The sequence below is a fragment of the Poromitra crassiceps genome (genome assembly GCF_964638095.1).
Source record: "Poromitra crassiceps genome assembly, chromosome: 7".
NCBI classification, from domain to species: Eukaryota; Metazoa; Chordata; class Actinopteri; order Beryciformes; family Melamphaidae; genus Poromitra; species Poromitra crassiceps.
The window spans coordinates 15954169-15968697 of record NC_139628.1 but is presented as its reverse complement, the minus strand read 5'-3'; positions in this window follow the sequence as shown (position 1 = coordinate 15968697).

The following is a 14529-nucleotide window of genomic DNA, read 5'->3' as shown; positions in this document are numbered from 1 at the left end:
GGGATCTCAGGGCATCACGGCCAAAGGGAGGGGCAACACAGGCCATGGACTGATGGCCTCCGTGTAATTCCCACCCTGCTGGCTACAGTGAAGATTTCAACTAAAAACAGGCTCTAAATGACATCTGATCTTTTCAAGTCAACTTGGCATCTCAGCTGGTGGAGACTTGAATTGCGCAGGTGAGCATTATGGAAGCATTTATTCTGTTCTTTTTTATCTTTGAAAGTTGGTCGCCATCCACTTCAATTCATTGCTGTGAAACGAATGTTTTGTGGACTAAAAAAAACTTCACGCGCCCTTCCATCGACACGGCAGTGAGTCAATTTTTGGGTCAACTTATCCTTTAAAGTCATAATCTGTAACATTGTTCCATGAAGAATACATTTCTGCCTTGCTTGAATCTCCAGCTCTGATTCATATTTATAACACAACAGTAGCCTATGTCCAGTTCTTATATATTTCCCATTGTCTGTTCTAGACAGCCGGTGTCTGGTAGCCTTAAAGTAAGGGGGGGGGGGGGGGGGGTGTCTGCCGTACAGGAAGTGATGCGTTTTATGTTTGTCTTGTTTGGAATAAACAGAAGAAGAAGAATAGTTAGCAGTGATATTCCTCCATGGCTGAACAGACAAAGAAAAGAGAAACTCTAACTGCATCAAAAGAAATTCTAAGGAAAAACATGTCACAGCACTCCCGCCCACAGGGTTTGATTGACAGGTCGTCTCTGGGAAGCACAGAAACGATTAAGTGCGTACAGTGCCAACGTGGATTAGCATTTTAATTAGCAGCAGATGAAATGACTCACAGAGTGGAGCACATTGTTACAGAGCGTGTCATTTAATAAGGTTCAAGGTTGCTTTCTTGTGTGTATATTACATGTGATGCCGTGTGAAAGCTATGTGACCCAGAGGGTATTATTACATTAGTCTGAGACACACCGGGCAGATATGGGACATCTGCCAACTATGTAAGAAGTGTACTGATAACGGTTCACCTCAACACGATAAAAAGGCAGCTGCAACAACACACTCTGCCAGACTTGGGCGAACGCAACTGTTACATCCTGCAAAAGGTGAGTCTCTGAGTCTTAGGAAAAATTACAAAAAAAAAGTCCATTTGGAAAGTTAAAATTGTTGTTTTAAGGATGATACAACAACAATAATAAACAACACGAAAATTGAAGAATGGATTTCTGTTTACAGCACACATTTCTATAGCTGTCCTCTAACTATAATGTTTGGGGATTTAAGGGATGATGAAGAAGGAAAAGATCTAAATAATATTGTAATTATGATGGGGAAAACATATATATTTAAAGCTATGAAAAGATACCAACTAGATATTGAACGTTTCAAAACATTTCTAAAATTTCAGTGGATTCTTGAAAGGGATATTAATAGAAATAAAAAACAGAATTTAATTTATGAACGTGGGTGGGAAACTTTGAGTCGGGGTGAGGGTTGGAGCTAAATGGACATAGGCTGAGGAAATGTTTTTGTATTCTTTTTTGTTTTATTTTTTTTGGATTTAAATTTTTGTTTACTGTAATGTATCCTTTTCTGCTGTATAAGCAATGACTATTTTCTTGGTATGTATGTATGTATGTATGTTTTTGTCCTTTGTCTTTTTTCCCTTTCATGTGTCTGAGCTGTTTGTTTTTGTTCATGTGTTGTTTGAAAATGAAAAATGTATAAAAAAAAAAAAAAAAAAAAAAAAAAAAAAAACACGATATCACAATGACCATAGTGGTCATTATTGCTGTTGTTGCTGTTGTTTTTAATATTACACCTATTATTAATTTATTATACATGGATTATCAGCTAATAAATGATAGAGAAATTACTTTTATAAAATTGTTCATTTTTATATTCATATTACATTATATTTATATTGTATTATTATTATAAATTGTTGTCAGTTTGCTGAGTGAATGACCTGTAACGGAACTGAATGGACTGGTTTTGCAATAGGCTACAGTTCAACTATGACGATTGTCATCGCTTTTGATTTGTTATTACAATATATCTGGGCCGCTCATGTTTGCCCTATTGCAACGCAAGGACACAAATGTTGCGAAATATATAATGAGTGCAGGACTTTTGTTTGCTACTTTTTGACAACTCCTCCTGTGTTTCAGAGCAGAGTCCCTCAGCAGCACCATGAGGATGGTGTGTGTGTCTCTGCCTCTCTGTGCCATCATGAGCCTGAGTCACGCTGCCTCTCTCAACTCGTCCTTCAGAGGAGACTTTGCTGTCACGGCCCCGCCGGTGGCCCCTCGCCACAGCCCCTGCGAGTTCCAGTCGCATTTCTCTGCTAACATCGTGGGAGCTTACACCCCACAGTGCGGCGCTGACGGGAACTTCCTGCCCCAGCAGTGCTGGGCGTCATCCGGTTACTGCTGGTGCGTCAACGTCCAAACCGGAGTGGAGATACCAGGGACGAGGACCCCGCCAGGGACCTTGCCTATTAACTGTGGTGAGGGATGACGTGCGTGTGTGTGTGTGTGTGTGTGTGTGTGTGTGTGTGTGTGTGTGTGTGTGTGTACATGTGCTAAAGTACAGCTATCTAAAGTAAATTAGGTTTGAATGAATGCAAAGAGCGTGGTGCATTTTTTTAAATCAATTTACAGTTTGGGCTCAAGATTCTTATGAAAATAAAACATGCTCCCAGGGCAGAAATATGGAGAAAAAGGTGGCATTATGGAAAAAAAAAAAAACATCTGGGCAGATAACACCTGTGATGTCAGTCACTCGGACTACTGTACTGTAATAATAATAATAATATACTGTCAATGTGTACAGCAGAAAACCTTCCAAAACACCCAGAATCAGCATTGCCAGACGTACAAAAATTATCGTATTTGTACGATAATTTACCTCCAAATAACCTCCAAATAATTCAACATTTACTATCTGGCACCTTTGCCCAGAATGCATTTCGACATTGAAAACTGTTTATTAGTGGAGGTGGGACTACGAGGAGATCAATTGTGGGGGAATCCTGCGTTGTCTCACTTGCATATCTTGTTGCCAGATTGTTTTGGGCAACAACAACAAAATACACTGCGAGGCGTAAACTAAAACTACATTTATGAGTTGGAAGTTGGAATGTAGCATTTTGGGCGAGGTTAATGTGTTTCGGGGTTCTGCTTGTGCTTACACAAATTATTATAGATGGTCACGAACTGTGATGTCCTCAGCCTGTGCTGTGCAGCAGCGCTGGGTAAACAACGTTATAGGCTGGTGGAGACACTTGTACAATTTGAGGGAACCCTCAATGATTCCTCGAGATTAAGGTTTGAATTAAATTATCTTAGATTTTTTTTAAACTGTCCCGACTCCACGGATGTGATACACACTGTAAAAATAATAATTATTATAGCTGCTGCGCAGCAATGGGTCGTGGCCGGGCAAGTCTCAAGGCTTTGAGCTAGAGGTCTTCGGGTATGCCCGACCCCCCGAATACCCGAGGTTCCGACCCGGACCCGGCCGGGTCTGGGTCCATTCAAAAGAAGTGCCAAACCGCTTGACCAAACCCTTAGAAAAGTCATAGCACACCTGTCCTCAATAAGCCGCATGTTTTGAGTTCGGGCATGTCTATGTGGCGCAGAAATTGTGGGGGTTATTACGCGCCAAAAAAGTGGCTGCTGCGCAGCAATGGGTCGTGGCTGGGCAAGTCTCAAGGCTTTAAGGTATTATGACATCACAATTGCTCGAGTGACATCAGTGATGGCATCACAATTGCTTGACTGACTGATGACATCACAAATACAACCTAATTGCCAAAGGTAATTAAGGTAATTAGGCTATACACGGGGCCAGAATTCAACGTTTTGATGCACTGTGGGCTCAATTTTTGACCGATCGAAAATCTGGTTTGATACTTTTGTGTAGAACAGTCTAACGATGCAGATGCTGAAGTTTGGTGTCGTTTGAAGAAGAAATGTGGGAGGACTAGGGTTTAATTCGTTTTTGCAGTTTTTGCAGTTTAGACTTCATAATTGGCCATAGGTTGCATTGTACAAAAGCTTCCCCTCATTTAGGCGCACATTTCGGTGAAAGTTGCAAAGCCGTAGCACGTATGCCTGATTTTTTATGAATTTTTTAAGTTTTAAACTTTAGGCGGTCGCTGTAGTGCCACCGTTAGGACTATTGGCCCCAAATTTGTGTCAAAGACGTTTGGCATGGGACTGGACCTTTGTGCAAAGTTTGGTTAGTTTTCATCCATTGGAAGTCGAACTTCCCGGGAGGAAGAAGAATAATGGCAAATACAAGAAGTGGCCTGGCCGCTTCGCTGGCCCGGCCACTAATAATAAGATAAAGGGGATCCATGTTTTGAAATAGTATATGACTTCAACATGCCTGATTACCTCAGAGTAAGAGCTGTTAAGGTGGAGATCCTGGGTTCAAATCCCAGTTGGGGTGCTATTTTATTTTTTGAAAATGTAGCATAAATTGTTAATCTAGACATAAAGCTGCTGAATACACACTTTGTACCTAGCAGAATAATTGAATAAGCCCATGCATGGTAACATCATATTTCGACGTCAGCTCGACGTTCCCGCATATACATCTAAATCGTCACCAAATAATGTGTGCTGTAGCCTACTTTATTTCAAACATGCTATATCACCTGTCAATCAAAGACCCCCAATGCAAGAGTTGGGCTGATATGTGTCATTAACAAGGCTAATTTGCTAAAAAAATATAACAAAACCTTCGCAACTTCTGCGTACAGGCTATATGGAGACACATATGACTGCCTAAAAATAATACAATAAATAGCCTGATGACGCTGCAATCAATCTTATCAGAATAAGCTGGCTCGGATGAGACCATGCCTCCTTGCCATAAACGAGGTAGCCTATAACGTCAAGCTGATGACAGCAATCATGCAAAAAATCCCCCCGAAAAGGATCCACGCAGTTTCACCAGTCACCAAAACATGATGTGAAGAATGGAGATGTTGTTTTTACCCATAAAATGCTGGTCTTCAGCCTATTCAGCACAGAGCAGCTGACTGGAGCTCGTTTAATCCAAAAACGCGTGAGGCTTCCTGCATTTGGGTCGGATTGAGTTTGGATCACGTGACGTTCACACCACAAACCACAACCGTACTAGGGTTCGTTTGGAACCGCATCGAGACCACCTCTTTCAGCAGGTCTCGGGCCGCTTGTTTGGTGAGCTTTTGGTGCGCACCGGACTTCGATTGCCGCTTTCACACCTGCCCAAACGAACCGCACCAAGGAGGAAAACAAACTCTAGTGCGATTCAACCGACCCAAACGAGATCGGTGTGAAAGGGTCCTGAAAGACGCCATCGTGACGTAATTTTACTTGCTGTGTTGGGCTCTATACAGGTTAATATCTATGGTTATTATAGCACTTCATGAAGTTTGAATAGTTTTAGTAGACAAACTAGTAGACCCCCAATATGCAATCGGTTTATCAAAATAGCGCCTATAAATATAATAAGAAGAAATATAATTCTGGACGACCGACTCCAGACTGGTCTCAGGCGGATAACAGATCCTCGGCGTATGGAGGTAATGATCCAAGGAAACATCACATGACGTTTTATGCTCGATTTGCGGGTTTTCATGTGCCAGCTGCTTTACAAAAAACAGTCTAGATGCAGCTATGTGTGTGCGGGGAAAAATGTTAAACCAAAGGAGAATCCTATTGTGAGATGCAAGTCCCACATAGATATTACTGCTGTGGTCTCTAACCTGCACCATGCTCTTTAAACTCTGCAAACCAACGCTTCCTGACAGGCCAGTAGATCTTGAAATGACACTGAATTGAGCTCCTGTGTCTTTTTGCCGTCCCCGTCGCAGAGCCCCATGCAAATGAACACGGGTGGGACAACGACTGTCCCTCCGGTTGGTCCCGGTACGGCACGCGGTGTTTCATCTTCATCGAAACTGCCAAGACATGGGTTGAAGCTGAGGTGAGCGCACAGAAGAGATGGTTGGGAAAAAAGAGGGGGAAATACTCTTAAATTTATTTTATTTATTTATATTTACTCCACTCTACAGTATTACCGATCCTGAAACCATGTAGCCTGGTAAACCAGCCCGTCACGTGAACTCACATTTCATTTGGTTCTCCGTGACGGTCTGGCCCCGACGCCATGGGGGGGGTTTAGCAGGGGCGGGAGCATGGGCGGGCGTAGTTGCCTTGACAGACAACTCCTTCAGCCAATCAGCGTCGGATCCAATCAAACCCAAATCCACTCGGGAGAATGGCAAAAACATATTTTCCGCCGAGAAACTCTGCGGTTGCGGCGATACTCATGTACTTGTTTAATTGTTGTTATTGAGTCTATTTCTGCAATAACGGCACTTTATGGCTGTTTAAACTAGACAAACGCTGACATGACTCCTCGAGACGATCAGGCAAGGAGGCGGCCATTACTGTTTTGTTAGTGCAGTGCTAGTGGCGTTCCTGATTGGCCAACTTGCGCTGTCAATCACAGCGGGGTCGCTGATTGGCTCTTCCGCTCTTCCGCTTCTGCTAAACCCCCCCACTGGCGTCGGGGCCAGACCATCACGGAGAACCAAATTAAATGTGAGTTCACGTGACGGGCTGGTTTACCAGGCTAGAAACCATGTGCCACGTGGAGACAAATAGTCTGATTGGTTGAGTTAAACCTCAAAGGTTGGAAAGAACCAATGAAAAGGGGCTAATGACTTGTCTAAAGGCTTATCTAAAGGCTTATCCGTCCTCCTCTTCCTTCCCTCATAGTTTGCTCCCTCTCTCCACCCTTCCCTATCAGGCTTATTGTCTATTTGAAGGGGCCACCCTGGCGTCGATCCACAGCGAGGAGGAGAATCGCTTCGTCCAGGCCTTGAGCAGGGGAGACACCCACGACTTCCCCAGCACCTGGATTGGAGGCCAGGATGCCGTACTTGTAAGTAGCTCTTTCCAGACCACTTCTGTCCCTCTATCATGCCATTATAACCTGGTGCTGCCAGACGGTTTGTTTTCAAATAAAGTCGCTCGGGAAATAGTTTTTCAAAGGACAGACACTTTCAAAAAAATACCTGGCAGGTGATTGGATGGACCATCTGTCTATCACATCTCTCGCTGGCGTCACATCCCGCCCGTAGCTACCTCATAGTCCGCTGATTGGTGCGAACCACTGGTGGCTCAAATTCAAACCGATAGATTGGAGCGTGGCGAGATGGACTTGTCATGTGATCGTGATTTCATGATCTCGTGTGAATCCAGCTGCCTCGCAAAGTTATATTCCACTGGCTGGGGACACACTACAGGATTATCACGACAATGCAACCACATTTTCCCATCCTGACAGTCAGCGTAGAAATCCCATTTGGAGGCTTGGTTAGGACCGATAGTCTGTAAAGATTACCTGGATGACAGATTGAGGCCCCTACCTGGCGCTGGCTGGGGCAAACGCAAGTGTCATTGTTGGCACCTTATAACCCCCGCACTTGCCAATTTAACGCCGTGCCACTGCCGGCAAAATAGCAATTGACTTTGCTTCTGTCTGTGCGCCCGTGGATGTGTTGGTCTTAAAAGGAGGTGTGGTCCAGCGCATTGCTGATGCATTGCTATTCTCAGGGTTTGGAAAGCACCTGCGTTTAGACCAGCAAATTCCTAGTCTAAAGATTTTGCACAGGATATCCCTGCATCTTCTGAGGGACGCAAAAGGCTTGCCTACGCTGTTATATGTACACTCTTGATCGATGTTCACTCATGTGTACCTCACAATAAATCAATCAATCAATCAATCATCTCCCCCCCCCCCCCCCCCCCCCCCCCATCTGGTGAGGCAGGTCTCATGCCAAAAAAGTTATTGCCATCAGATTGCAGATAGGTAAATGTGTCATTTGGCAAATTATGTGTGTCTATCTGTCTGTCTGCCTGTCTGTCTGTCTGTCTGTCTGCCTGTCTGTCTGTCTGTCTGCCTGTCTGTCTGTCTGTCTGTCTGTCTGTCTGTCTGTCTGCCTGCCTGTCTGTCTGTCTGCCTGTCTGTCTGTCTGTCTGTCTGCCTGTCTGTCTGTCTGTCTGTCTGTCTGTCTGTCTGTCTGCCTGCCTGTCTGTCTGTCTGCCTGTCTGTCTGTCTCTCTGCCTGTCTGTCTGTCTGTCTGTCTGTCTGTCTGTCTGCCTGTCTGTCTGTCTGTCTGTAGAACGGTGTTTGGATGTGGACGGATGGCTCTAGGTTTGACTTTGTGAACTGGAACCCGGGAGGTCGGACAGCACAAGTGAGCAGTGTCTGGAAATCAACAGTGGAGGTAATAATTCACACAATGCACACAAATATTCATGCAGACACTGACACAGACACACATTTATACACACATACCTCAGTGGCAGTCAATCACTAGAGGGCGCTATGGCATCACTTCACATCATAAAAAAGACAGCAGGGCTCTGGCTGCTGAGGACCAGTATTCCAGAAAGACAGTTAGAAAATAAACTAAATCCTGATGTCTGACTTGCGTGAGCTAGACGTGGTATAGCAGGCTTTTCGGTTCTATAACATCTCATTCATTTCAGTGATCAGTGAAACACTGTGCAGCGTCTGGTGGAAACAAGCGTTCACTGTGGCCTGGCGGCTGTAAGGCGGTTGTTGACATTCTTAGTGGAATCTGCCGATGAGTCTCAAATAAACCTGAAACAGAGCAGAAAACAGAGAACATAAACTAACTGATCTAAATTAACTCGGATCTCTGATTTTTGGAACAGAAAATCCTGGATTTCCCAGCAGCCATCTTGAGTGCCAAAGCAGTGTAAACACTAATAGAATAAAACCACCATTAATGTTATTGGTTCCACCTGTTTGCCCTGCTTTGAGACCTCAACAATGTCAGCATTGTAGGCTACATGTTTAGAACTGACCTACTAGCGATACAGCATCACCATTGATTAGATGACATTATCATTAGTAGAGCTTTCCTTAGTGTTACGATACACACAAAATAAAGATTTTTCAAAAGTCCCAAATCTCAAGTCCAAGTCAATTCTCAAGTCTTTGAGGGCAAGTCTCAAGGCAAGTCTCATGTCATTGTGTGTGTGACTCAAGTCCAAGTCGGAAGTCACGTGCATAGTCCTAGCGCCACTTACTAGCAACACAAAAGGTAGTTTATCTTGACAACCGTTCGTCTGATCGACTTCACACTTGGCGAGTGTGTTGCTGGGAACCTGAGGAAGTGCAGTGGATAATTTGGGGGAATATGTTATGGACATTGTCGTAGCACCACTTACTGGCAACAAAAAAAGTGGTTTCTCGACAACGTTCATTCGATCAACTTCACAATTGGCGAGTCTTGCTGCTGGGAACCTGTGCTGAATTTCATGCAATTCGGACATGTGCATAGTCATAGCGCCACCTACTAGCAACACACAAACGGGTTTATCTCGACAACCGTTGGTATGATCGATGTTACACTTGGTCGGTGTATTGCCAAGTATGTGCAGTGTCAGATTTGGTGCAATTTGGAGATGGTTAATATGAATAAACTTTGAATAAACAAGCGAACAGCACTCTGTGCAGCAGCAGGCGGGGTGAACAGCCCTCTGTGTAGCAGTGGGTGGGGCGAACAGCACACTGCACTAGTAATAATAAAAACATATTCACAAGCTCTGATTGGGCTAACCCTTAGTCCAAACAAGTTAATTTCGTCTAACTCAAATTCATTGGAACTAATTGCTCATATGAAAATACTAGTATGTTTGTCATACCTGAAAGTTTCAACTGCTGACTTCCTGCAATCTTCTTCAGAGACGTCACGTGATGTTACTGTGACGTGTCATATGGCTGGTCTATGTAGGTTTGGCCTATCGTGGCCTATCGTGGGATGGCCGTGCCCCCTGTTGGCCGGTAGTTTATGGAGGTCATTAAAGATCCGGAAACGTGCCCACAGGACTGTAAACCGGGATGAGGGGGCCTACATGTTGTCTCATACATACCTGAGATGCAAACTACCGGCCAACAGGGGGCATGGTCTTCCCACCTATTCAGGTGGGATGCCCAACCCGACATACACATCACAGTAACATCACGTGAAGTCTCTGAAGAAGATTGTAGGAAGTCAGCAGTCGAAACGGTCAGGTATGACAAATATAACATACTAGCCTTTCCATATGAACAATTAGTTAGTATGGACTAACCCTTGTTAGTGTGCCGCCCTTTTGTTGTCGTTAGTAGTAGTAGTAGTAGTTGTTGTTTTTGTTGTGTGTGTGTGTTGTCTTTTTTTTTTTTTTTTTTTTATAAAAAGAAAACGTTCTAACCAAGTATAAAGTAGAATATCATTTGTCTGTCCTCCATTTCACAGTGGAGTTGCACTGGGATGACAAGCCCTGCAGTTACAGTTTCCCTTTTGTTTGCGCCAAGAGGATCTGAACTCCGACGCACCTGATGACATCACACCTCTGATGTCACATCTCCAAGAGCTTCAAACTTCCCACTTCCTGCCTACATTTGAAGTGTGCTGCGTCCAGCTGAAGCACTACTATGTCACTACTGATTTTCTGTGTGATTTGATTTCTTTGATTTCCTTGACAGAGCTGAGGTGTGTGACAGAATGTCTTTCATGCTGTGTATGTTTTGTTTTTTGCCAAGATTTAAATTAAGCAGGTGTGTATTCTGATGTACAGTCCCAATTCTTGTTGGCATCAGGACTAGGGTAGGGTGAGCGTAGTGGTATCTGGCCCTCAAAATGGAAATGTTTCAGGGGCACACTTGAAAGCGAGGGCTTGAAGGAAAGAGCTTTGCTAGCCCATAAATGTTAATGTACATTTGCCAAAAATTTATCAAAAATTACAAATGTAAATATCAGTTTATCAGTTTAATGTCGATGCAAAGGACCGTGGAATTCGCTCGTTGCAGCATTTCAGAAAAAAGTTAACATCACTTTGTTTTTGTTTTGTTTTGTTTTTTATCCTTTATTTAACCAGGGTAATCACATTGGGATTTCCATCTCTTTTTCAAGTGGGCCCTGGCCAAGAAAGCAGCATGCAGTTAATTCCACATATAATACATAAACCAACACAAGTCAAAAATACAAGACAATAGGGTCACACGAGAAGTAAATAAAATTGTTTCGCAATTCAAATAAAGGCAAAATTTCAAAACATGAGCACTCCTTTGCCAGCAGTTGTCCAATTTGTTCTTTGAAATGATCCATCCTAATGAGGGAATGTCATTTCAAATAATTTTGTAGCAGGTTCCAGGAGAAAGGAGCAGCATAGCTAAAGACATGTTTCCCAAACTCAGTTCTCACAGTAGGAACATGATACGAGATACAGGTTTTTGTATCACTATTGGCGTCAGGGACATCCAGGGTTAGGGTTAGCGTTAGGATCTCCCCTTGATATCCATGGCTGTCACACGGGGCACTGGCAGGCTCTCTCATTGCGGAGGAACCGGGCGGATGGCAGCGACCCAGGAAAAGACACAGCGATTTTTGCAAATTGCAATTTTTGAAATGTGTGTTTCAAAAATCCAATTCCACAGTCCTTTGTATCTACATTAAGCGACGATATTCACATATTTGTGTACGTTTTGATGGGTTATTTGCAACACACAGAGGCGGAAGCGTCTGTCCCGGCCAGCCAGCAAGCACTGGCCGGCCCCAGGCAGCAGTGAGCTCCATGCAATGCGTTTGTAACCGTTATTGAAACATGACCAACATAATATGTCTGGTAAAATAAATTCTGTTTGGACACCGGACGTAGCAAAAACCCTCTACATGGGATGGGTACATCTCCAGATTATAAAGCCAATTGCCAGAATAAAATATTTGCATTTTACATGTCTGAAAACCAGGATATATTAACCTACATTTGAATATATGACCGTATAGTAGCCTAATACAGGGGTTTTCAAAGTCTGAGACTGTGGGCCTCCCCCAAGACAAAGCTTGGAAAAAGGAGCCCCCCTCGCTCAATTCCTGGATGCTATGGGATCATGATTATGTTATTCAATCCCATAGCACTCAACAATTGAGCCAATATAGCCTGATATTGCTGTTTGACGTACTTCAGACTATAAAACATAAATAAATGTCTTATTATTTTGTGACTCTGGGAAAGTGGGTAAAAAAAAATTCCCCCAAACTACTGTATCTGCGAACTATCTCTTTAACCAAATCACACACGGCTATTCTATGAGATCTCCTTTTAATAACTAATGTAATATTTTTTTCCACTTCCATTCAGCATTCAGTGAGCCTCCCCTGAAACTGCTTGGCCCTGGGGAGGCCCACCTCCGACCTTGAAAACCTTTGGCCTAATATAATATTATAATCATATTTTCCAGTGACTCCTTAGGGCAACTAATAATAAAATAGTATATTGTTTAAAAAATAAACTTTTTGCGCAATAGTACAAATAGTGAATTTGAATTTAAATATTATGTTTGTATGTCTCAGGATTTTAATCATTTAATTTGTAGAAATATGCAATATGATGACAAAATAGTGCATAGGATAATCTGCACACTTCATCCAATCTCTTTGAACCAGCAATAGCTTTATTATGCCAGCTTGGCAACAATTATGATGTAATGGGTGGTGTCCAATTTCCTAGGGGAAGAGTGCAACACCTACCCCTTGTGGCTCCATTTTGAAGGGCAAGGTGAAAAGCGAGGTGCACTCAAAAACGAGGGGTAGGAGGGGTAAAAATAAGAAATGGGATTGGACCTTGGTTGTCACTACTGGTGACAAGATATTGTAAGTCGCTTTAGACAAAAGCTTCTTCTAAATGATGTAATGCAATGCAATCTCCTTAATAATCTATGTCAATATAGCTAAACGTGATATGATCAAATAAATTTGGCATTTTAAAATGATGGATAACTTTTGGAATAGCATTTTTATTGCCAATTATTTTCTGTCTTGCATACTTTCCTCCTATGACTTTATGGTTTAACATCCTTGATCTAATCCTTTCCTTTCTTTTTTAGGTAAAGGGCATATTGCTACCGTCCTCCATTACATCCTAGAAACGTTTATAATGTGTCCTCTTCATCTGTAAGCAAAAGTGGCATTTTCCTCTTGAGCATTCCTCGACCCAATTCAAGTGGTGTCTCTGTATTGGGGCGGCTGTAGCTCAGGAGGAAGGGTGGGTTGTCCACTAATCGCTTTGGATAAAAGAGGTCGATGGTTCGATTCCCGCCTCCTCCACTCTGCATGTCCTTGGGCAAGATACTGAACCCCAAATTGCTCCTCATGGTGTGCCAGCACCCTGCGCCATCGGTGTGTGAATGTACTTACTGAATGCTTACTTAATGCAGGCCATTTACCATTTACCATATTGAATGACACACACACACACACACACACACACACACACAGAAAGCTTGTATCAAACTCAGTCAATAATTCAACGAAAGTCAATATAGTTCACCTTGACTTCATACTCAACACAAATCTCAGTTTAATACCCTAACTTCAAATGATCTGGCAACAGATTGAACTGAAGAACTGAAATAAGCTGTCGACTAAATTCACAAAGTGCAGACATTTAATTAATGTCTGCACTATTAATACATAATGTGGGGGAGTAATATCAAAATGATCCAACCAAGTAGTCACCCTCTTGATGAGCTGGGCGAAGCTATTTAGCCCACGTGCCCCCCCCCCCCAACCCCCCCCCCCCCCCCATTATTCTACTCTAAATTGTGCTCCAACCCCCCCCCCCCCCAAATAAAAATAAAATAGCCCTTATTGTCGGCTACATTGTGTGTGTGTGTGTGTGTGTGTGTATGTGTGTGTGTGTGCAATGTGTGTGTGTGTGTGTGTGTGTGTGTGTGTGTGTGTGTGTGTGTGTGTGTGTGTGTGTGTGTGTGTGTGCAATGTGTGCGCGTGTGTGTGTTTTCATAGCACCCTGCTCTTTTGGACTCAAACAGCGGTTGCTCCATCGTCCTAATTTCCCGACAGCAGCCACTCACTACAAAGTCGTGAAAAAAATCTAACCAATGGAAAAGCTTGTTTCATGAAAAACAATCAAAACATCTATAAACTGCTCAACTGTTTTGTCCGTTTGCGCTTCAATAAAGTATGGCGTGTTATCAACTATATTATTGAGAAAGTCATTGTTTTTTTTTTTTTTTTTTTTTTTTTTGCTTTCAATTATTGTATTCATTTAATGGGGACAGATAGTGCATATAACGAATATTTTAAACAAAAGTGTAACTATAGCCACCAGGATCATGTTCATCAGCTGTCCCTTAGCAAGTTGATGTCATAATTCAACTGCATGTCATAGTTTAATGTTGAATGTTTGAGCATCAACTGAAAGATGACATGCTCCTCTACGTTGAGACTGAAATAATTCTGTGCACCTTTAGAAACATCCGATATTTTTGGATATGCATAACCCAGTTTTACCAAGCAGTAAATACATGATTCCATATTATAACCAGTGCATATAACAGCTGTAAATATAATATATGCACCAGAAAATTACAAGCTGATGCTTTATTGTTGTCATTTAAGACAAATTCTCAACCTTAGGACCCCTAATTTAGTCAACATCAGGGACCCAAATTTGAGAGTATTTTT